Raw genomic sequence first — 23,848 nt, 5'->3', positions numbered from 1 at the left:
ACTGCTCTGAGAGGCAACTCTTATGTGGAAGCTATTTAAGGCCTTGACAGCAGATGAGATAACCCAGGGAGAGTGGTCAGCTGAGTCGAAAAGAAAATTTATATCAGTTTAGGATGACCAAAATTTTCTTTCTCTGGCATCAAGTAGTATGAGGAGTAATGGAAGACAGGGTAAATACACATTGTAGGAAGTTTTTATGGACATTGTTTCCATTATCCCCAAAGCCAGTTCTCATCTTGTTCTTTTTCTCAGCTCTAATCTCATTTTCTAGAAACGTTGTTTGTTCAGGGTTGGCCATGTATTTTAGTCATAGCTGACGAGACCCAAGGAATGTTTGCTGAGACTTCTAGGAAAGCCTCTCATTCTTCAGGAACTACTTGCATCTGCCAGGATGCTGTAGTGTGATGGAATGTGCTGGAACCGCTGCAGTCATTTTGTTATCATGAGAGGATTCTAGAACTACCCCAGGGCCCTGGCGTAGAGACAGAATGAAGTGAACACTGACTGGAGATGTGGAGAGAAACCCAGTCCTTAGTGACATGGTTTGAACTGCAGCTTCAAACTTCTTCAAGCCAGCCTTGCTCTGGACCTCTGGGTTACATGAGTTATGAGCTAATTTGCTTTCGCTGTTTAAATCATTTACGTCAGTTAATGTTTAAATAAAAAAAAATAAATGTTTAAAATATTTTAAATCATTTATATCATTTTCTGGCACTCGCAATACAAAGCAATCTGTTAAAAGTAGGTCATGTGGTCGATGTTTTTGAAGACATTGAGGAACCCCAGTGCTGGTCATGTCAGTTTTACCTGAGCAGGTGATATATTTGCATAAGAAAAGTAAATAGATGCTGTCCTCCCCTTAATATATTTCCTTGGTATTCACTAGCAGTAAACAAATATTGCTTTTGGACAGATTGGTAGATTTTCTGCAAGCTTCTCTTGCAGCTTCTACAGGTACTGGCCAGTTGGCCATGGGGGAAGGTGGGGAGTGGATGGTGCTGAGGTGGGGTGGTGGTGATGGTGGTGCTTAAAGCAAATGTGGAACCCTCTGCTGTGGAGGAATGTGTTCTAGGCTGAGAAATGCAGTGAGCTGCCTATAAAATATGCTTTGGTTATGAGGTAGACCTGGTTATTCTCTGCAGAAGCACGGCATGGAGGTCTTCCTGTAAGACTTAGTGTACACAATCAGGTGGACAGGAGAATGTAAAACATTGTCTTTTCAAACCATATCCTTCACAGCAGCAGCCATGCTGGTATGAATGATTCTCACAGGTAGATATTTCTTTGACAAAACTCTAGATGGAGGGAGGGTAGATGATGTTAACGGAGGCCCAGAGCAGGATAAAATGTACCATATTGACGAGGGATGTCTTCAACCTTCAGGTTTTGTGTTGAAGTCATGGGATCATTATCCCCTAAATGTGGTTTCATTCTGCAGCTGTCTTTTCAAGCAATCATTAAGCCAAGAGTGCTCAGTGGCCAATGATACGGACAATTACTAATGTCACCCCTAAATGATTTTTTCATATGTGGAAGGGGAAATCTTTTTTCCATTTTCCATTCTGCTGAAAAAAAAAAAAAAATGGCAGCCACGAAGACTCTTTGCCAGGAAGAGCACTCACGCTTTTTGACAAGCAATTTGGCTGGGAAATTAGCTGAAGTTACATAGCTCTTATTAAGTAAATGGAAGACAGCATATGAATATTTCAAAAAAGCAAATTTGAACCTGTTTAAATTTAGTTCAGAGTACTACAGTTTGTTCAAACTCCATAGATGAGGGCTTATAGAAAAACAGGCTTATTTTCATTTTTTAAGTACCCAGAACTGGAAGTTTCATGAAGCCAGAAGGAATTTATCATTTAATTATAAAATATTTATAAATATTTGCATTAGCAAACCAAGCATCTTCTTTGGAATCTAGATTTTAGAGTAATGGAATTAGTAGCCACACTTGCCAATGTTGGGATAGGGAGAGGCAGCTCTCCTAGAGGGCAAAATATCCCAAGGGGTGGGAAGGCTCCTGGACACAAGAGTACAGAGCCCCCTGCTGGCTAGGAAGGATAGAGACCAAAATAAATAAATAATTCCCGTAAAGCTGTCAGAAAGAATGAGGGGTCAACAAATGAAGGTTTAAGGCTGACAAGGTGGATCAGATTTATTGCCATCCTTGGCCCGAGAAGCCGAGAATTTGCCAAGGTGGAGGATCTTAGTGTGTCTTGAGAGACAGGTGTAAACGTTTACCCAACTGGTGCAAAGATAGATGACCGGAGTAGGCGTCAGAGAATCTGCCAGAAGTGCAACTAGCAGCCGAGTCACAAACCAGAGTTACAAGTGTTGATCTCGGAGAGGATAAATGAATCGGTTAGTGTAAAAGTGGCCACCAGGGTCTGAGGGGCCAACCATTTCTCCAGAGCTGGAAGGAGTTTTTGAGATGGTGGTGTCCTCAAGTTTCTGGCCAGGTACTTAAAGGTGAATATTCATTTATTTACCTTCCCAAACCCTTTCCTTCCTCCCCTCAGCCCCTGGACTTATTTACCAAAAGAGCTTAGGAGCTCTGGCTTTATGATGATGACTAATGGAACCTCTAAGAGGTCACTATTTCAAATTGTTGCTTTCTACTACTGGGCCCCAAATTTCTTTCTTTTTTTTTTAATAAAATAATTTTTTATTGGTGTTCAATTTACCAACATACAGAATAACACCCAGTGCTCATCCTGTCAAGTGTCCCCCTCAGTGCCCGTCACCCACTCACCCCCACCCCCCGCCCTCCTCCCCTTCCACCACCCCTAGTTTGTTTCCCAGAGTTAGGAGTCTTTATGTTCTGTCTCCCTTTCTGACACTTCCCACACATTTCTTCTCCCTTCCCTTATATTCCCTTTCACTATTATTTATATTCCCCAAATGAATGAGAATATACACTGTTTGTCCTTCTCCGATTGACTTACTTCACTCAGCATAATACCCTCCAGGTCCATCCACTTCGAAGCAAATGGTGGGTATTTGTCGTTTCTAATGGCTGAGGAATATTCCATTGTATACATAAACCACATCTTCTTTATCCATTCATCTTTCGATGGACACCGAGGCTCCTTCCACAGTTTTGGGCCCCAAATTTCTGAATCCCTTAGGCACTCTAGTTCCCTGAAGTCAAGGACTGTAGTTTTTGTTTGTTTGTTTGTTGTTTTAATCATTTCAGGGGCACCTGGGTGCACAGTTGGTTAAGTGACCAACTCTCCGTTTCAGCTCAGGTCATGATCTCAAGGTCTTGGGGTTGAGTCCCATGTAGGGCTCTGTGCTCAGTGCTCAGCACAAAGTCGGCTTGGAACTCTCTCTCCCTCTGCCCCTTCCTGCTGCTCTCTCTCTCTCTCTCTTTTTTTTTTTTCCCTCTCTCTCTCAAATAAATAAATCTTAAAAATTTTTTTTTTAATTAAAAATCTTTTCAGTTCTGACCCTCCCTAATACAATGCCTGGCTCATAGTCGATGCTTGATCCATATTTGTGAAGTAAATGGATGAATCATTAAGCCAGACCGGTGGGAGGTTTATAATTTGGTGATGTCTCAGAAGAGTAATTTACTTATATATTCATTTACTCCTCGCTTTATTTCTATTATGTCTTGTTCTACAGGGATTTGAAAAAGCTTGTAAGAATACATACGATCAAATAGAAAAATATAAATAATAGATAAAGCCAGGATCATTAGAAACACGCATTAGGCAAAGACAAGTCAGTGGAGTAGAATGAGTTATGCAAGCAATAGGGCTCCGCGTAATTATCTGAGCCACAGATTCACAGATCTGAGTTTTCTGCTGAAGAAAAATGAAGGCCAAAAATGATTCTCTTGACTACAAAGGCAGAACATTCTAGTTTCTCAAGCTTTTCCGGGAACTTAGCTCTAAAATAAATTTCTGGAATGGAGGATTATGTCTGAGACATTGAGTGAGGTAGTAAATGGTGTCCTCAATGATATTCTTATAGCAAACCTATAAGACCTTTTTAAAGTTGTGTTTTATAGCGCGAAAACTTCGTCTTGTCCTGTAGCACAACTCCCAGAAGTAATTTTATAGGAGACCAGGAAAACATGGTTTAAGATGAAACTTTCTAAAATTTTAGCTAAATAATAATAATAAACATCTGGGAAACCCAGAGGATTGCAAGCCCTTCAAACACTTCAAGCCCATTGAGATTGCCTCTCTGAACCAGACCTTTCATAAGGGTTGGGAGCCAATTACTGGAATTTGTATCTTCTCTCAAGGTCTGAAAGGTCCTTGTTCATTTAGAGGAGCAACATATACCATTGTTACTGGATGAGATTTTTTCCAAGCTTTTATGACAATGGAGGCATCTAACCAAAACCTTCGGGACAGATAGCTAGCTACCCTCTGTTCTGGTTGTCTATTGCTGTAGCAAACTATCTTCAAACTTAGTGGCTTAGAACAACAATGGCCATTATTATCATCTTTCGTGGTTATAGGGATGGACCGGGCTCAACTAGGCAGTTCTTGCACAGCTTTCCTCATGCAGTTATAGACAGTGACTGGTGCTGGAATGATCTGAAGACCTGCTCACTCACATGTCTGGTACCAGGTTAAGAAGGTTTGATCAGCTGAGGGCTGGAACAGCTAGCTCCTTGGGCAACTCTAGTTGTCTAGTAGTCTCAGTACATGTTTTCCCCTGCAGCATGGGTTCAGGATAGCTGGACTTCTTACACAAGGAAGAGGGAGAGAGAGAGAGAGAGAGAGAGAGAGAGAGAGACAGAGAGAACCAGATGGAAGTCATATTATCCTTTTTGGACCTAGCCTTGGAGGTCGGTCATGCAACATTCTACAACATTCTACAACATTCTATTCATTGAGGCATGCACAAAAATCTGGCCAGTTTCAAAAAGAGGGGAAATAAACCTCCAGGAGACATTGATAGGGAAGTGACAGGGTTCGGAAGAGCATGTGGGACCAGAAATATTGTTGCAACCATTTTTATAAAATGCAATCTGCCAACCCTTCTCATTTCAAAGGTCCACCTAGGGAGTACCTATAACCAAGACAGGATTTTTCTTAAGGACCACATTCTGAGCCTTCAATAAATGAATCAAGTTGAGTCTTTCAAGTTTTTGTTTTTGTTTTTTTTTAAATCATAGAATGTAGACAAAGTGACCTAGCATGGAAGATTTTCAAAGAAGCTTTTACCAATCACTCACCACAGACATAGAAAAACTGCATAATGCTCCCATGGCAAGCCCAGTTTTGAACATGAAAGTCATTCCTAGTTCAAGTCTCCAGATGACCCAATGGTTTCCTATCAATCAAAGAGCAGTTAAAAGGAAAGTGTGGGGAAGGGAGTCCTGCTTTAGGCTCTTCAATATAGTTATCTGGTTTTCTAGGAGCTAGATCTATCTGAAGTCAGATAATGAATCTTGCTAAGATGTTAAAATGCAGCTTTTGTCTAAGAACCAATAACTAGGAATTTTCTTTTTTTTTTTTTTAAGATTTTATTTATTTATTCACGATAGACACACACACACAGAGGCAGAAACATAAGGCAGAGGGAGGAGAAGCAGGCTCCATGCAGGGAGCCCGAAGTGGGACTCGATCCCAGAATTCTGGGATCATGCCCTGAGCCAAAGGCAGACGTTCAACCCCTGAGCCCCCCAGGTGCCCCAATAACTAGGAATTAATACTGTGTTTAGGAAGCTTTACCTAGAGTAAAAGAGTAAAGGCAGAAGAGAGGTAAGTTAAAAACAAACAGGAAAAATCAACTCTATAATTCATTTATTTAAGTTTTAAAGCCATACCCATTTAATTTCAAGAACCTGAGGTCACTAATAGTCTGTTATATATATATAATATATACATATAATTCAAGTATAATTAACATATGGTATTATATTTCATTCAGGTATACAATATAATGATTCAATAATTCTATACATTATTCAGTGCCCATCATAGTGAGTGTACTCTTAATCCCCTTTACCTATTATTTTTGATAATTCTTTCCAATAAGTAATAGTAGAGTATTTTTGCTTGCAACTCCATTGAATCTTGTGTAAAGTATCAATCCAGAAATCCTTAGTCTGACATATTTTACGGAAGAAATAGGCATAAAGTTTAAATGGAATGTTTAACAAACAGATGGCTCTATATTTTGGAGGAAGTAATTTAGAACAGGCTTTGCATAATTTTGATAGCAGAAAGTCTTTACCTGCTGCTTTATTTAAATTAAGCCTTCCAGCCAAACGGAATACATGAGATGTTCCTGGGTACCAACCTTAGAAACTGTAAATTTCAATGTAGTCTTAGGATGATACTAGCAGGAAGAAAGGGAGGCCTCCCAGTTATCAACTGAGATTTGTGCATATTTGTGCTGACCATAAATAATTATGTCTCTAGATCTTTCCTCTTTATTGTTTCTGATAGTAAAAACCCAGGCCTCCCACAATGTTCATGAGATTGAGTTTTAGGAACTGGTTTAAATGTGAAGAAAATCCATCTGATCCTTTTACATTCCTTTTATACACCACTGCACCAACCCAAGTAACAATAAGAGGAATAGTAACTAGAATTCTGACCTCCCAGAACTCTAACTCCACCAGCCTCCTGGATGGATGTCCTAAGAGGGTGCTCCTGAAACCTTCCTTCTTTGGAAGCTCAGCAGGATTGCACTTGAGGTATTATTGTAGGAAGAGCAGGAACCTCTGTTCTCAGACCACTAAGAGCACCAATCCTAAGTGCATATCTTGGTGAATTATTGCACACACATACACCTGTGTCACCACCACACAGATCAAGATGTAGAAAATGCCCAGCACCTCAAAAGATTCCCTCTTACTTCTTCCCAGTTTGTACCCCAAACCATGGGGAGATAATCACTATTCTCATTTCTATCATTATCAACTAGTTTTGACTGTTCTTAAACTTTGTATGAGTTTCTTTACTTTCTCCTTTACTTAAAGAATACAGTCTGTATCCTCTTAAATTTGACTTCTTTCACTCAGTTTAATATTTATGAGATTCTTCGTGTTGTTTCATATACTAGTAGTCTGTTCTCTTTTTTTTAAATCGCTGTGTAGTATTTTTTTTTTTATTTTATTTCACGCACACGCCACAACGTATTCATCTATTCTTCTGTTGATTGGCAGTGAGTTGCTTCCACTTTGGCTAACACAAAGCTGTGATGGACATTCTTATGCACCTTCTTTGTGGGCATAGGTACTCATTTCTCTTGAGTAAATTTCTAGAACTGAATTGCTGTCATAGGGTTGGCAGTGTTTAGCTTTAGCAGAAACTGTCAAGTTGGCTTAGGAAGTAGTTATAACATTTTACACTCCCACCAGCAATGTAAAGAATCTCAGTTCTTCCTTATATTTGCCATTACTTGGCACTGTAAATTCTCTTAACCTAGTCCTTTTGGTTGGTGTCTGGTGGTATTTCATTATGGTTTTAGATTTACACTTTTAAAAAGTATTTTATTTATTTTTAGAGAGAGAGAAAGTGTGAGGGGGAGGAGGGAGTCGGGGGGAGGGGCAGAGGAGAGGGAGAGAGAGAATCTTTTTTTTTTTAAGATATTAATTATTTGAGAGATAGAGAGCATGAGCAGGGAGGAGGGGCAGAGGGAGAGGGAGAAGCAGACTCTCCATTGAGCAGGGAGCCCAAAACGGGGCTCCTTCCCAGGACCCTGGGATCATGACCTGAGCTGAAGGCAGACACTTAACCGACTGAGCCACCCGGGTGCCCCTTAAATTTACATTTTCCTAATGATTAATATTGCTGAGCACTTTTGCATATGCATATTGGATGTTTGGTTATCTTATTTTGTGAAATGCCTGTTGGAGTCGTATGTCGACTTTTAGTTAGGTTGTTCATTTTTTTCTTTTCTCTTTCTTTGTTTTATTTTGGGAGGGTGGTGGGCAGAGGGAGAGAGTCTTTTTTTTTAATTTTTATTTATTATTTATGATAGGCACACAGTGAGAGAGAGAGAGAGGCGGAGACACAGGCAGAGGGAGAAGCAGGCTCCATGCACCGGGAGCCTGACGTGGGATTTGATCCTGGGTCTCCAGGATCGCGCCCTGGGCCAAAGGCAGGTGCTAAACCGCTGCGCCACCCAGGGATCCCAGAGGGAGAGAGTCTTAAACAAGCTCCACACACCTGTGCAGATCCCAACACAGGGCTCCATCTTACAATCCTGAGATCATGACCTGAACCAAAATCAAGAGTCAGGCGCTTAACTGCCTGAGCCACCCAGGCACCTCTCCTTTTTTTTTTTTTTTTCTTCTTATTGCTTTGTAGGAGGTATTTACATATTCTGAACATAAGTCTCTTGTTAGAAATGTGTTGTAAATATCTTCTCTCAGTGTAGGGCTTGTCTTTTTATTCTTTCAATGGCATCTTTTTAAAATTTTTTTTAAATTATTTTTTAATGGCATCTTTTAATGAAATGCAATTTATCAAGTTTTTTCCTTTATAATCATGCCTTTTGAGTCCTGGCTAAGAAATCTGTGCTTATCCCTATGTCATGGTATCAGTTGAGTTTCAAGCAAAGCAGTAGAACCACTGGGGATATATATTAAGCACTTTATTGTAAGGAATTGTCTCAAGTGCTATGGGGACTTTCCAGGTAAGTTCAAAATCCATAGAACGTGAAGCTGTATGTATTTTTCTCCTTCATCAGGGAAGTCTGAGCTCTGCTTTGAAGGCCTTCCACCGACTGAATCAGGTCCGTCCACGTGATCTAGGATATCTCCTTTACTTAAAGCCAACTGATTTTGAACTTTAATCACATCTATAAAATGCCACTATCTAGATTAGTGTCTGATTCAATGACTGGGGACTACAGGTTAGTCAAGTTGACACAAGATCATTGTAGTCGTTAACATATTTTTCTGTGTTTTCTTCTAGAAGTTTTATTGCTTTATCTTTTTATTTAGTTCGACAATCCACCTTAGAGTGATTTTTGTGCATGGTGTGAAACAGGGGTCAAAGCCAAGTGGGGGGCAGCCCCAGTGGCCCAGTGGTTTAGCACTGCCTTCGGCCCAGGGCATGATCCTGGAGACCCGGAATCGAGTCTCACATCGGGCCCCCTGCATGGAGCCTGCTTCTCTCTCTGCCTGTGTCTCTGCCCCTCTCTCTCTCTGTGTCTCTCATGAATAAATAAATAAATAAATAAATAAATAAATAAATAAATAAATAAATAAATTTATTAAAAAAAAACAAAGCCAAGTGGGGTATAGTTATGGGGCAGAGTGTGCTAAGGGAAGATGTGCCCCAGCCCCACGAGATGAATTACAGATTGATTCAATCCAGTCATGGTAATCTATTCATTCAGCAAATATTTTTTGAGCCCTTAAATTTACCAAACATATCCTCAGTTCTGAGATGCAACAATGAACAAAACGAGTAAAGTCCCCGCTGTTGTGAAATTTTCCTTTGCAAGTAATTGATTAGAAATTCAGTACGTGACCCCATTCTAGGCAGTGGTGCCTGAAGAGACATATGCTGTAGACATCTGGGAAAAGTGCTGCTTCTTGATAAAAGGGAGGCTTTCAAAGAAAAACTCTGCCGTGCACATGGGAGCATGTGATAGTTGGTATTTCGGCAGTCTTACCCCGAGAATGACAGAGAAGCCAACCCAGAGCCCTGACATCATCAAGCTCCTTTAGGATCCAGTTCTGGAACAGCCCATCTCCAGGTCTCTGATGTGACATAATCACATTTTCTTATTGTTTAAGCCGCACTTGGGCATTTTACCACTCGTAGCTGTAGATACATGTACTTCTCGGAGTGGCCCTGCAGCTCTCCAACACTTGCGCTATACCTCACCTTGGTTCCTTTCATTGTCCAGCTCTAGCCTTCATTTCACCTTCCACCTTAGATGTTTACACTAGATCTTCTCTGGCTCCCTTTCTAACTTGCTTTGGCCTTTAATGAAGAAAATTGATCCCTTCCGCTGAGGTCACTCTGCCCCAGTTTCACCCCAAAACTATATCCATCTTAATTTCCCTGCCACAACCCTCTTGTTTTTCTAGTTTGACTTCCATCTCTCCAACCCTACATACACCAAGCCCCAGCTGCAGAGGTAGACACTTGATTATGGTTATGCTCTGTTTGATCTATGGTTGGTTCCTTTTTTAATGCAAAGCCACGCAAAATAAGATGCCGTGGGGGGGCCTGGGTGGCTCAGTCAGTTGAGCATCTGGCTCTTGGTTTCTGCTCAGGTCATGGTCTCAGGGTTGTAGGACTGAGCCCTGCCTCAGGCTCTGTGCTCAGCGAGGAGTTTGCTTCCCTCTCTCCCTCTGCTCCTCCTCACCCTCCCATGTATGTGTGTGTGTGTGTTTATGTGTGTGTGAGCACACGTGCATGCATGCTCTCTCTCTCTCTCTCTAATAAATAATTAAATCTTTAAAAAGTATGATGCTATGGAGGAGCAGAAACTAAAAGCCTTGCCCAGAAGCCAGACTTCAGAGACTGAAGTCGACATCCAGCAGAGTTGAGAGAACATGCTGTCCCAGAAAGACCGAGAACAGCTGCTCCACGATTTCCGGTCACCATAAGGCCCCACTGTGCTTCCTGCATGGAGTTCCTTGGAAGTCCCTTGAATTCTCATAATGAAACTCTTTCCTTAAGCCACCTTGAAAGGGTTTCTGTGTCTTGCGAACAAATCGCCTGGACGGTGGCTCTCGCAGTCCCCAAAGGGGCCTTATTCTGTCAAGAGGACAAGGCCTGCTGTGAGAGCAGGTCACCAAGTGTCTGGGGGAAGCCTGGAGCTGGTGCGGAGGCTTCCAGGCTGCACCAGCAATACCCTCTACAGATTCTCTAAAATAGAGAACACATCCTCCCCTGTCCTTCCTCAGGATTGGTTCTTCAATTCCCAGTTTCCTTTCTTTTCTTTTTCTTCTTTTTTTAAAGATTTTTTCCCTTTTATTAGAGAGAGAGGGCCCGAGAGCATGAGCAGGGGGAGAGGCAGACAGAGGCGCAGAGGGAGAAGCAGACTCCTCGCTGAGCATGGAGTCCGATATGGGGCTCGATCCCAGGACCCTGGGGTCATGACCTGAGCCCCAGGCACACGCTTAACTGACTGAGCCACCCAGGCACCCCTGGAGTTCCCTTTCTTGAGAGGCCAGGAGAAGCATCTGTTTTAATCATCTGTCTTAATCTGGGTCGTTCTTGCCCAAAGCAGAGCCTTGGATCCGGACTTGAGTTCAGTTAGTCTATTTGGACTGTGACTCGAGGAAGCAGGAATGAGGAGCAAGCAGAGAGTGTCACAGGCCAGGAGGACAGGTCCGTATGTGGCTCAGTACTGGGCTGGCTACCACCAAATGACAGGGGCTCAACTGCAGTGGAGACTTTTTGAAAATCCATGTGATACGTGCCTTAGAACCCACCCACTCAGCCCCCATTGACTGAGGATTGTGCCCACAGTGGTCATTCCTCGTACTTTTGGGCTACTCTGCACAGGGCTGAAGGAACTCTGGTGGCTTCTGAAAAACCCCAGAAGCAGAAGAGCTGAGAGTTATAGGGCACTTGATGTGGGTCACTGCAGTGAGCATGGAACTGTTCAACGTCAGCTGAAATCAAAAGTGGGCTGAGGAGCTGGGCCCGAGCATCTTCTACATCCTCTCTGGGGGGAAGGCTTTTATCTGAGAATCAGTAGACCAAATTATGGGTGCCCAGAAGCAGGAAGCCTAGAAGTAAGTATAGTTATCTTCTGTGACAGAGCTGATACCTGCTAACCAGAAATCCACATTCTCTTCTTCCTGGATGCTCTGCTGGCCCATATTTCCCAGCCTCCCTTGCAGTTAGGTGTGGCCAACTGGCTGAGTTCCAACCAACAGAATGTGAGCAGAAGTAAGGTGTACACTACCAAGCCTGGCCCATAAATATCCTCCCAGGCATATGTCTCCACGTTCTTTTCCCTTCTGTTGGCTTGATGTTGATCCTCAGGTGACCTTAGAAACCATATGTTACAGACAGCAGAGGCGGGCCGGGTCCCTGGATGACTGTGTGCAACACGCCACCTCTCCCTCCCTCTCCTCCCATTCATTCCTCCAGCCCCACCTCACTCCCCTGGAACTGCGTTGCTCTGAGATAAGCTTCTATGATGTTGGGCCGTTATACATGCGGGGGTTAATTTATGGTAGCAGCTAGCTTACCTTAACTAGTAGACCTACCACAACACCTTACCATTCTCTGGGCTCAGAAATTATTCTCCAGGTGTCTCTGAACTACAGTATTGATGAAAAACTTAAAAATTTAGAAAGATAATTATAAAACTGATACATACACAGGTACAAATATTAAGCAGTACAAGAGAGTCTAAAATCATAGTAAAGGGCACCTGGGTGTCTTGGTTAAGCATCTGCCTTTGGCTCAGGTCATGATCTCGGGGTCCTGGGATCGAGCCTCGAATTGGGCTCTCCACTCAGCGGTGAGTCTGCTTCCTTCCCCTTTTTTAAAAAAAGATTTTATTTATTTATTCATGACAAACACAGAGAGAGAGAGAGAGAGAGAGAGGCAGAGACACAGGCAGAGGGAGAAGCAAGCTCCATGCAGGGAGCCTGACATGGGACTCAATCCCTCGTCTCCAGGATCAGGCCCTGGGCTGAAGGCGGTGCTAAACCACTGAGCCACCCGGGTTGCCTGCTTCTCCCTTTCCTTCTCCCTCTTGCTCAAATTAATGAATAAATTCTTTTAAAAAAAATAAAATCAAAGTAAAAGCTCTTATCTTCCCTCTTGCCCCATTCCCAGCCCTACTCCATTAGATGACCACTTTTAACTATTCTTCCCTTTATTTTCCTGATTGTTACTTCTATATAATCTCCTATTTGTAGTTTTACCAGTGTTAAAAAAAATATTTAGTGGCGTTCCACTGTGAAAGATGAATAGTTACCAAAGTTGTTTCTTTAACCCAGGAATATGAAAGAGCTCCAGGCGGAAGAAATAATGTGGTGCCAGAAAGACCCCACATTGGCTTTGATTATATGAAGGAGAAGCAGCATGGTGACGCAGGACAAAAACAAACTTTGAATTCAGATTTGCGTGGAGTTTAGCTTCTACTCTTTATTTGCAAGATCGGGAGTTTGTGAAATGAAATGATGCATCTGCAGGTGTTGTTCTGGGTTCATCCTTAAATATTTTCGGAGTTTTCACACACTACTACGTTCTGTGGTAGGTGCCAGTTCATCTTAGTGTCCACTCTTAAGACCAAGCTGTTCTGGAGGGTAACCCGCCTGAAGTGCTTGACACTTAGATTACTAGAAATAGATGCCTGGTCCCTGAATCAACAATTCCATTTGTTTCAATCAACAAGTCAGCACATCTTGCTCCAGCCGAGAGAGGGCAGTAAGAGACACAGAGTGCATTTGCCTTTCTAGCAAGGGACGTTGCTTAGCAACCACATCAAAGTAGGATTTCAATGGTTGTCAGCCTATCAATGTTGGCCAGAGCCCAGAAGTGTATAAAATCATCCTTCTCAAATGATATATCCACCAAAAATGACTTCAAGAAAACACCCACCAGCTTTCTTGAAACATCAAATAAAAGCTTCACATTTACATCAAAAATAAAATAACATAATAAACATAATAATAATATTACGTATTCATTTAGAAATAATCAGTCTGCATGTAATAATAATAAAATAATATAATAACATTACATATTCATTTAGAAATAATCAATCTACATATTTAGATACATTGGTCAACTGTTAGGTATCAGCCATGAGAAGATTATGGTCCTGTTTCTACAGGGTCCCTTTATGGAGAAAATAGCTCCTTTTCTGTTCTCTATACTATACCCAAAGTGATTCTTGTGCTTATTCATGTTACTAAACAAATGACATCATCTAAAATCTGCCACAGAGGTCAGTGAATCTCTTCTCCTTCAGTGTGTTTAAATATTCTACTATGGATTTTTTTTTTTTAGATTGTAAAAATAACAAACTCCTAACTGACTACTCGGTAATGGGAATTTGTAGGAATCCTTAAATTACGTAAATAAATCATGGAGGGAGTCTGTCTTGGACCGGATGTGCTACTGTGGATGGACAGATAAACGTCAGGCTTTCCGACGTGGAAAAATAAGTCACTTTTTCCGTTGCTACTTGATCTTAGAATTTAATACATTTTGATTAATTCCAACTTCAAGTGGGAGGATAATACAGGGGAGTGGGTGTACGAGAAGAAGGAAGATGAGGATATGCTTCAATATCATACTTGAATTTCTTTGTCAGTAGTTGGGAGCCTCATCTTACATGGGCATCAGTTGCCAGAACAATAAAACATCTGACACACAGATGAATTTCAATTTTATTTTATTTAGTTTTTTTGAATTTCAGTTTTTTTTTAATTTTTATTTATTTATGATAGTCACACAGAGAGAGAGAGAGAGAGAGAGAGGCAGAGACATAGGCAGAAGGAGAAGCAGGCTCCATGCACCGGGAGCCCGACGTGGGATTCGATCCCGGGTCTCCAGGATCGCGCCCTGGGCCAAAGGCAGGTGCCAAACCGCTGCGCCACCCAGGGATCCCCAGAATTTCAGTTTTAAAATAAAAATAATTAATATATATTTTAAACATTCTATATAATAATAAAAACTAATGTTTATTGGAAATTTTCTTAGGTAAATGCACAATTCATTTTCTTTCAATTTTTCTACATGTATCACTAGACTCTTTCTTGAGAATTCTCACTGACCCTATGGGTTTGCATACTTCAGTAAAAAAGGAAAACATCATCCTTCGAATATTCAGTTTAAGTATTCAGTTTGGTATAAGTGTTAGAAAAGTTGCCTTTTTAAAGTAAAACTTGTCAGGGGGCACCTGGATGGCTCAGTCAGTTAAGAAACAGACTCTTGGGACGCCTGGGTGGCTCAGTGGTTGAGCACCTGCCCCTGGCTCAGGGTGTGATCCTGGGGTCCCGGGATCGAGTCCCACATTAGGCTCCCTGCCTGGAGCCTGCTTCTCCCTCTGCCTACATCTCTGCCTCTCTCTCTCTCTCTGTGTGTCTTTCACGAATAAATAAAATCTTAAAAAAAAAAAAAAGAATTGGACTCTTGGTCTGCTTAAGACTTTCTCTCTGCCCCTGCCTCTCTCTCTCTCCCTCTCTCTCTCTCAAATAAATAAATAAATTTTAAAAGATTTTATCTATTCACGAAAGACACACAGAGAGAGGCAGAGACACAGGCAGAGGGAAAAGCAGGCTCCCTGCGGGACTTGATCCCAGGACCCCAGGGTCATGCCCTGAGCAGGAGGCAGATGTTCAATCACTGAGTCACCCAGGTACCCTAAATAAATAAATCTCTAGAGTAAAACTCATTAGGAGGTAACAGACAGGACTCTGTGTTAGATAGACTGCTCTCCTACTTCAGCTCTACTACGGACTGTCCATTTGACCACAGGTGAATTATTTAGCCTCTCTTTGACTTAGTTTCCTCATCTGAAGCATACAGATAATGATAAAATGCCCAACTCATGGGGTTGTAGTTGGAACATGGTAAGTGCTGAGTAAATACTAAAGTTTTTTTGTTTGTTTTGTTTTGTTTTTAGTGTCAGAAATTATTTTTGAGTAAATAATAAATGTTGCCTGTTGTCATCGCTACCTTGGGCCATAACTTCAGCAAATATCAGTTATTTCAGCAAAAAAACAGTTCTTTTTTCCCCATTACTACTTGCTTTGGGAAACCTAGGACTGTCCGTATTCTGATGCTTGTTCTTACTCTAAAAAGAATTTTACAGCATCTGTCATAATTATGGCCTTTGATAAGGACAATCAGTGTAGACTGGAGGCCAGGACCAGAATGTAAGCAGATTCACAGTTAAGCCTGCAAGTCTGAACAGAGGACCCAGGGCAGGACACATGTGTTCAAGACTGAATTTGGAACATTGGCTTACACGGGAGAAGAGGGTAAAAAGGATGGGAGGGGAGAGAGAAGTATGGAAATACCATTTGTTTATACTGAATCTAGAATCCCAGGTATCTAGGACTCAAGACAGGTAATCAGTGGGACTTAAATAACCAATACCTGGAAGGTCTTTATTTACAGCTGGCATTCAAGATAATCGTCAGCTGATATTAGTGGGGATTTAGAGGCAGGAAATCCAGACTCTGCAGAGAACGAGGTGCCAGAAGGAATTTAGTTTGGGGGAAACTGGGGAAAGAAGGAACTGTGTAAAGAACTTGGGAAGATACAAAGATGTACTTCGAGGGAATGAGTTAAGATTCTCTTGGGTGGGACCACTCCTGTGTGTATGGCCCAACTTGAGTTACTTGGTGTCAGTGAGTCCGCACCATTCTGGTGGCCCAATTTCACATGATTGCGAGGGGGAAAGATGCCTGCTGGCCAGGGCCATATGTTTACTATCTGTAAACGTGGGACTGTGGAACTGGAGCCATTCATAGGCTTCCAAGGTGACTCCAAAGGTACAGATACCAGAGCTCTTCCAGGCACCTGGTCAACTCCTCTGGTTGAGGGCTTTGGAGGGGGGGTATAGTGTTGGAAAGTGCCCCAAATTATAGAAATGGGGACTGAGATCCACACAAATCCTGGTCTAGCCTTGGGTCCCATGAAACGGATGGGGACTAGAAAATTTGAGGAAGGTGGTGCTGCGAAGAAAGAGGAAGTGTGGGGCCCAGCTTTAGGGCTCTGCTTGCGCAGGTGCAAGGGTGATACTTAACTTAGGTCAGAGTGGAGTCAACAGCACCTGTATATTAACTTATTTTGTTAGAGTACCTGTCTGGGGGAAGGGACTGGTCTAGAGAAGGGATGACCCCAGTTATAGCAGTTAAACACTCGTAGCTATGACAGTTAAGCATGTTAGTTCTTAGGAGTGGCAACTGACCTTGACCAGTGGTTCTCGATGCTGGCACCCAGTAAAATTAACTGAGAAACTTTAAAACAGAACAACCTGTGCATACGTGTGAACGCACATGCACAAGTGCTTCGGCTCTCAGACCAATTAAATCAGACTCTAAGGGGGTGAGGGACTGATATCATGGTTTAAAAAAAATCTTCCCAGGTAGTTCATTGTCCAGCCAGCACCGGGAGCCCCAGCTGTAGATGTGCCTCACCCATCACCCATTTCTCCGGTGACGGCATTCTTTATTGCCACTTGATCCCTGAGAATTCACTCGGTAGTTTCTTTCTTTTTTTTTTTTTTAAAGATTTTATTTATTTATTCATGATAGTCACACAGAGAGAGAGAGGGGCAGAGACACAGGCAGAGGGAGAAGCAGGCTCTATGCACTGGGAGCCTGACGTGGGATTCCATCCCGGGTCTCCAGGATCGCGCCCTGGGCCAAAGGCAGGCGCCAAACCGCTGCGCCACCCAGGGATCCCCACTCGGTAGTTTCTGAGCACAGCTAACTGCTCTCTCCAGCCAAGTCCGGATTTTCTCCTATGAGGGAACCCTCATTATCCTTGACTTCTATCAGCCACAGATACTGTAGGTCTTAGCTCCCTCCTTCCCAAAACTCCAGGTGCTTCCCCAAACTGCTTTCTGTTACCTGGTGTTTCTGTTTTGCATCCACTCTGTTGCACATCTTTATTCAGTCCGTATTGAGCTGTAATCCTCAGTATTCTTGGAATCAGACAAGTGCATTGTTTGACTCTGAGGCCCTTCAATCTCACCCATTTGCTAAGAATACTCTGCGAGCTCTACTTATTTTTTAACTGTAAAGTAAATAAAAAGTAATTGGTTTAGAGATTTTGGAGATGCCTTAGAATATCATAAACTAGAATGAAAACCATCACTATAAAAAAAAAATCTTATCCCTTTAAAATAACAACGAAAACCCTAGCAGAAGACTTATTATCAACTGTTTCTAAAAGCTTATGTATGAACTTAGGCAAATGTTCCAAGTGTTCGTGGGTATTCCTCCTCAGGACAAGGGAAGTCTACTATAAGCAAAAAGATCTGGCTTATGTCCTTCCTTCCGTCAGTTAAGACCTCAGATGGCTTCCAGGTGCTTCTGCTGAAGGAAAGTAGATTAGCCCCACATGTCTGATTTTTATTAGCTGCTTCATTAGGAGCAACTATTTTATAAAATCCTTTACAAAATACCCATATCCCAGCTTTCAAAGTTTTCTCCTAAAGATGCTAGCCTGGGAAGCCAACAGCACTCATGTGCGGCCTTCCTGTGATATTTGTAAAAAGTCACTCAGAGAAGCTGACAAGATCTTAATAGTATTTTTTTATGTGTAAAATATCTTTATATCCTTTATGTCTTAGAGTCTGATGTCAACTTGGTAAGGTCGTAAAGCATGTATGTCTAGTCCCATTTCCTTCTTTTTTTTTTTAAATTTCAAACTCTCATTTATTATTGTACAACTCAATCTTTTTTTAAGATTTTATTTGAGAGAGAGAGAGAGAGAGAGAGACCAGGGGGAGGGGAGGCAGATTCCCTACTGAACACAGACCCAGACTCGAGGCTGGATCCCACGACCCTGAGATCATGACCCAATGGGAAGGCAGATGCTTAACCAACTGAGCCACCCGGGCGTCCCAACCACTCAATCTTAAAGAAAAAAAAAAAAAAAAAAAAAAAAAGGCAGCTCCAAGGATAAGTCTTCTATCATTTTTTTAAAAAGGAAACTGTTTCTTTTAACTTTACATCTACCCCACACTTCATTTTCAAAACCTGTCACTTAACTGTCTTGGTCATGGACATTTCCTAGATGAGATTTTATATTTTGTTCCCATAGCTTGAGGCTATCAGGAAAACCATGTTTTCCTTTTTTTTTTTTTTTTTTTTTTTAATTTTACTTACCCATTCCTGAGAGACCCAGAGACCCAGGCAGAGGGAGAAGCAGGCTCCACGCAGGGAGCCCGACATGGGATTCGATCCCGGGTCCCCAGGATCATGCCCTGGGCTGAAGGTAGCACTAAACCGCTGAGCCACCGGGGCTGCCCCATGCTTTCCTTTATTGAAGGGGTCTGGCCTTGCTGATGTTCACGTATCCCTTCCAATAGTCTTCATCCATATCTTTCCTTCTGGAGGCATTTCTTCTGGTTCACTCTCTTCATCTTCATTAGAAGCTGATGCTACTGACAGGGTTTTTGGAGCAAGAGTTGGAACAGTTTCCTTAGGCCGACTTGATGCAAGTTTGATGGCCATGGCTGAGGCTTTGTTGCGTGACTACCTATGACAGATCCAAACTTGGAGATCTTTGTAGGCTTTCTTGGGCGGTCTGCAGCTTCCTCTTCAGCAGATCACCTCTCAGCACTGCAACTGGAACTTTCCCCTCTATTACTCTGGGGGCTCCGGCTCAATGCGGCTTCTCAGGCTTCTCCTCTCCCACGATTTTATGCACCGTGGCCTCCCCCGCAGCCACACCAAGCTCCATTTCCTTTTTCTGTTTTACAACTGAAGGACTGCGATTCAGATGGTTTGCATGGCTCTGTGGAAAACATATGAGTCAGAATCAGGACTCAATTCCAGGATGCTGGGATTCACGCATCTGGTGCCTCCCCACTACTGAACTGTGGAGATGTCATTCCTCCACATTACCAAGTACTGTATTAGTCTGGGTTCTCCAGAGAGAAACAGAACCAACAGGAGATTATATATATGATTTGTTATAAGGAATTGGGTCATGTGGTTATGAAGGCTGAGAGGTCCCTAGATGGCAGCTGGCAAGCTCAAGATCCAGGAGAGCCAATGGTGCAGCTCTAGCCTGAATCCAAAGGCCTGAGAAGACAGGAGGTTGATGGTACCAGTTCACCTCTGAAGTCAGGAGAAGACCAACAGCCCAGCCTGAAGACAGTCAGGAAGAGGATAAATTCTTCCTTGTTTGGCCTTCTGTTCTATTCAGGCCCTCAACAGAGTGGATAAGACACACTCCCACTGGGGAGGGCAAGTTGCTTCGCTCATTCTACCAATTCAGATGTGAATCTCATCCAGAAACACCCTCACAGACATACCCAGAATAATATTTAACCAGACTATCTGGGCAGCCCAGTCAAGCTGACACATTCAATTAACCATCACAAGTACGCACTTAATTGTGTGTACGTCTCCGTGCTAGACATTCCTGGAACTGTCCCCTTGTGTCACTGCCTGGAAGTCAGAAACCCAACTTGCCCTTCTGGATCTCACCTAAACTGGTGCTGGTGGACAAGTCATTTCATCTCTCTCTATGATTCTCAGTTTTCTCAACTGTAAAATAACAGGGGTTAAGATTTAGAGCACTTTTTAGGGTACTTACTGCTTGAAAATGGTGTTTCTGTGATTCTATAATTTAATTCTAGGAAAGATTTTGAAACTGATTTGACTTTTGTTTCATTCAAAGCTGTGTTCTGGGTCCCACAAAAGCATGTGTGTTGAAGGTACTTACTCATCAAGTAAAATCAACATGAAGGTGATAATACTGTATCTGTCACAGGATTTTTTTTTTCCATTGGTGCCTGTGATTCTTGGTCACACCACTCTGAAGAATGAAGAGGTAGACAGACGAGTGGTGGGCAGTGAAGCAAGGTTTATTGAATGACAGCAAGGTGATAGCACAAAGCTCCCAGGGAGGGAGGGGACCTGAGAGGGTTGCCACTGGGGTTTCTATATGATTAGCACACAAAAAATTCTGGTATGACTTAGGGTGAAGCATAGCCTACAGGTGCCCTTATCAAAGAGAATGGGAGATCAATGAGTCAGGCTTCCCCTAAAGAAGCAATTAGGACTTAGGCTGGGTTTAAAGAACAAAGCAAAAGAAAACAAAAACATGGGAACAATTTGGATAAACAGAGGCAAGGGAGGAGGACTTTCCAGGCTGGAGAAAACCCAGGCAAGGCTAAGCCAGGATCATTTGTATGAGAGTGAATGGACCAGGCAGCCATGTTTGGAATGGAGAGTGCCAACAGAAAAAGGCAAAATAAAAATAGTATTTGGGGAAGGTATCATCCGACAGCAATGGGAGGATGGATTGAAGGGTTCTCGGAAACTAGCTACCTCTTACTGAGTGCCTACTATGTGCCAGGCTCTGTGATCGAATTTTATATATGTTATCTGAAACCTTTGCAACAGTCTACAAAGTAGGCTTCCTTATCTCTTCATTTTACAGATAAGGACACTCAAGATCAAAGAGATTAAGAAAGAGTCCAAGGCAATCCAGCTGAGAGGAGGCTCAGTAAAAATCCCAACCCAGCCTGAGTTGACTCCATAACCCCTTTCTCCACATCCCACACTGCCTCTCCCCAAACCAGCAATGTTGCCAGTTTCAACAAATCAACCAAAGTGTGACCATTTGCTGGGCCTGCCACTGTGGCAGCTGGCTGCCGGACAATTGATGACCTTGCCTGGCAGGTGCTATGAATGTTTAACTCAGCCAGAAACTCGGTGGTCCGTCTTGGGGACAGACTCTGATCCAGCGTGTGGCCGGCGATGTGACTGAGGGCAGAGAAGGCCACCAGACTGGTAAGTGCCCTCCTTGCTGACTCCCGAAGGCAAACTACAGAGGCAGGCCCCTTGAAGAGCTGCCGTAACCACAAGCCAGAGGGCAGCCCCTTATTTGTGCCCAACGTGGAAAAATTGTTAGTCACGCACCAGTCATTTCAGGAACACCTGCACGTTCCTGGCCTTTGAGCACAAATTGAAGACCGACTTTGAATTCAGACATTGAAGTTATTCACATGGACTGCTCTACAATCTACAGAAGTGAGAGGGAGAGCCAGAAGTAGAAGCTATAGGTTATGATCCCCGCGTGTCTTTTGTTAGTTCCCTGAAGAAATCAGAAGGGAGATAGTACGTGTGGTGGGGGAGGCAGAGATCCCAGGGGTGCACAACAATATCCAATTATTTTATAAAGATAAATCGTGACATCAATCTTAGCTCAAAAATACCTTCCTGGCTTTCCTCTCTTTCAAAAATAGAGATTCCGGGCAGCCTGGGGAAGCTCAGCGGCTTAGAGCCGCCTTTGGCCTAGGGTGTGATCCTAGAGACCCAGGATCGAGTCCCGCGTCGGGGTCCCTGCAGGGAACCTGCTTCTCCCTCTGCCTGTGTCTCTGCCTCTCTCTTTGTGTGTCTCTCATGAATGAATAAATAAAATCTTAAAAAAATAATAAAAAATAAAAAGAGATTCCGTACCTCGTGACCCACATCATTGATGCACTTCAACCCAGACATAACCAGTCTGATGACATCACTGCTGCACACCCCGCTAGCTTCTCTACTGAGACCTTCCAAGGTGTTAATCGCCATTGCGAATTAATCATTATTCTGAGTCAGACTCTTCCTCTCCTCCTGAAGCTTGTGGTTATTAACTTTGCTTGAATTGGTTAATGCGCCATCAGTACAAATTATCATTCCACAAATTATCATTCCACAGTACCACACGCGCAATTGTTGTTATTATGCAGGGAGTTTTATATGTGGAAAAGTCATAATTAACTGCTTATTCTAAAATTCTGTTTTCGTGCCTTTGTGGCAGTTCATCTTCATGCGGTCAGGATTTTTATCAGGATCTCATTTTCTTTCACACTTTGAAATCTAAAATGAAAGCCACAGTGGTTTTTCAGTCTTTTCAGAAAATGACCTACATCAGAAAAGAGTCTCAGTAAATACTATGTAGGAGTGCTTTTCAAATGTAATATCTCTTTTCTGCTTTTATGTACATTAACAACATTTCTATAACATTCTCGTGATAAAAAATAGTTCAGCAAAATTGTTCATTAATCTATCAAGATGACCATGTGAAATGTCCCTGTTTTCCAAAAGCTTCCATTGCTGGAAGTAAGGTTTTGTTTTGTTTTGTTTTAATGGAACTAAGGGCTTTTGATGAAAGTCCCTCATCAAGAATAGCTAGAGGAGAGCTGCTCCTTTTTTTTGAGAACCAGTGGGACTCTAAGGGTCTAAGCAGGAGAAGATCTGGCATTTTACACAGACTCCCTCCCTGGGATGGGTCCGACACTGGGGATACTGATCTGGTCACACTTGCTGATACTGGAGATCCTCACTGGCAAGCTTGGGTGTTCTGAGGGTCCTAGTCTGGATCTGGGGTTGGAAAGGGGGGGGACCAAGTTACAGAGATTGGAACCAGTTTGATGCTTAGCAGGTGTCCGCTTTTTCAAAGAGGTAAATTCCAAAAGTCGGAAATCCAGGCATGAGTCAGCAACTAGCTGATTTATCGATGAGCCACCAACTTGGGATCCAAGGATGATTATGCTCTGTCCTTGGAAGAGCTGTCTTAAAGCCAGGCTCCAGGCCAGGAGGGGATAGAGTACCAGCAGAGTATTCTAGAACCTCTGCTCAGCACCCCTGTAGAACTCTGTCACCCTATTGTACTCACTCCCACTGTAAATACTAGTTTCATGCCTTCCCCATAGGCTCCATGAAGGGAGAGGCTCAGCCTGTAGCGTTCACCCCAGCATCCAGCCCCGGGTTGGGGTCGTCACCCCTACGGGCCAGGCCATTACCGGTTCTGACCCAGACCATGGCAACAGCATCCAGCCTAGCTTGTCGACTTCTACTCTTTCACCCGCCCCACAGATGCTTCACACAGCACCCAGTGCGGTTTTCAAAATGTGGATCTGATTTTGCTATCAGCCTTCCTAGAAGCCTTGGGTGATTCCCCGAAGTCTTCAGGTTAGACCCAAATCCCAAACAGGGGCCACGCCAACCAGCCACCCTGGCTTCTCCCAGTTCTTCCCCCATACTCTGCCCCCTCCTCCACGGGTGCCCCCTTGTCTACCCGATTCCCTCTGGTCCTCCGCGCTCTGCCTAGCGGTCACTTCCCGGAGAAATCCCCCTTGAGACCCTAGTCTCCCCGGTGTTCTCTGCAGTGGCAGGTCTTTCTTGTAGGCACGTTCCCAAGCTTCTGACTCATTCATCGGGATCATTTTGGGATTCAGGTCTTTTCCTCTGATT

General features: G+C 43.0%; 1 long non-coding RNA gene across 3 annotated transcripts in view; it reads left to right on the top strand.

Moving 5' to 3' along the window:
• Positions 1 to 22,029, top strand: part of LOC140642520 (uncharacterized) — a 34,462-nt gene extending 12,433 nt beyond the window's left edge. Inside the window, exons 3-4 of one of the 3 annotated variants that reach the window (XR_012038957.1) lie at positions 21,048 to 21,400; positions 21,856 to 22,029. This is a non-coding gene — a long non-coding RNA (uncharacterized lncRNA). Of the gene's footprint in view, positions 1 to 12,904; positions 13,567 to 21,047; positions 21,833 to 21,855 lie in introns of those variants that run through there. The other 2 variants (XR_012038956.1, XR_012038955.1) reach the window with 2 other exon arrangements.
• The last annotated feature ends 1,819 nt before the right edge of the window (positions 22,030 to 23,848 follow it).

The sequence above is a fragment of the Canis lupus genome, chromosome 11, assembly GCF_048164855.1.
Source record: "Canis lupus baileyi chromosome 11, mCanLup2.hap1, whole genome shotgun sequence".
NCBI classification, from domain to species: domain Eukaryota; kingdom Metazoa; phylum Chordata; class Mammalia; order Carnivora; family Canidae; genus Canis; species Canis lupus.
The sequence above is the reverse complement of the archived record's forward strand: the minus strand, read 5'-3'. Positions and strand labels throughout refer to the sequence as shown.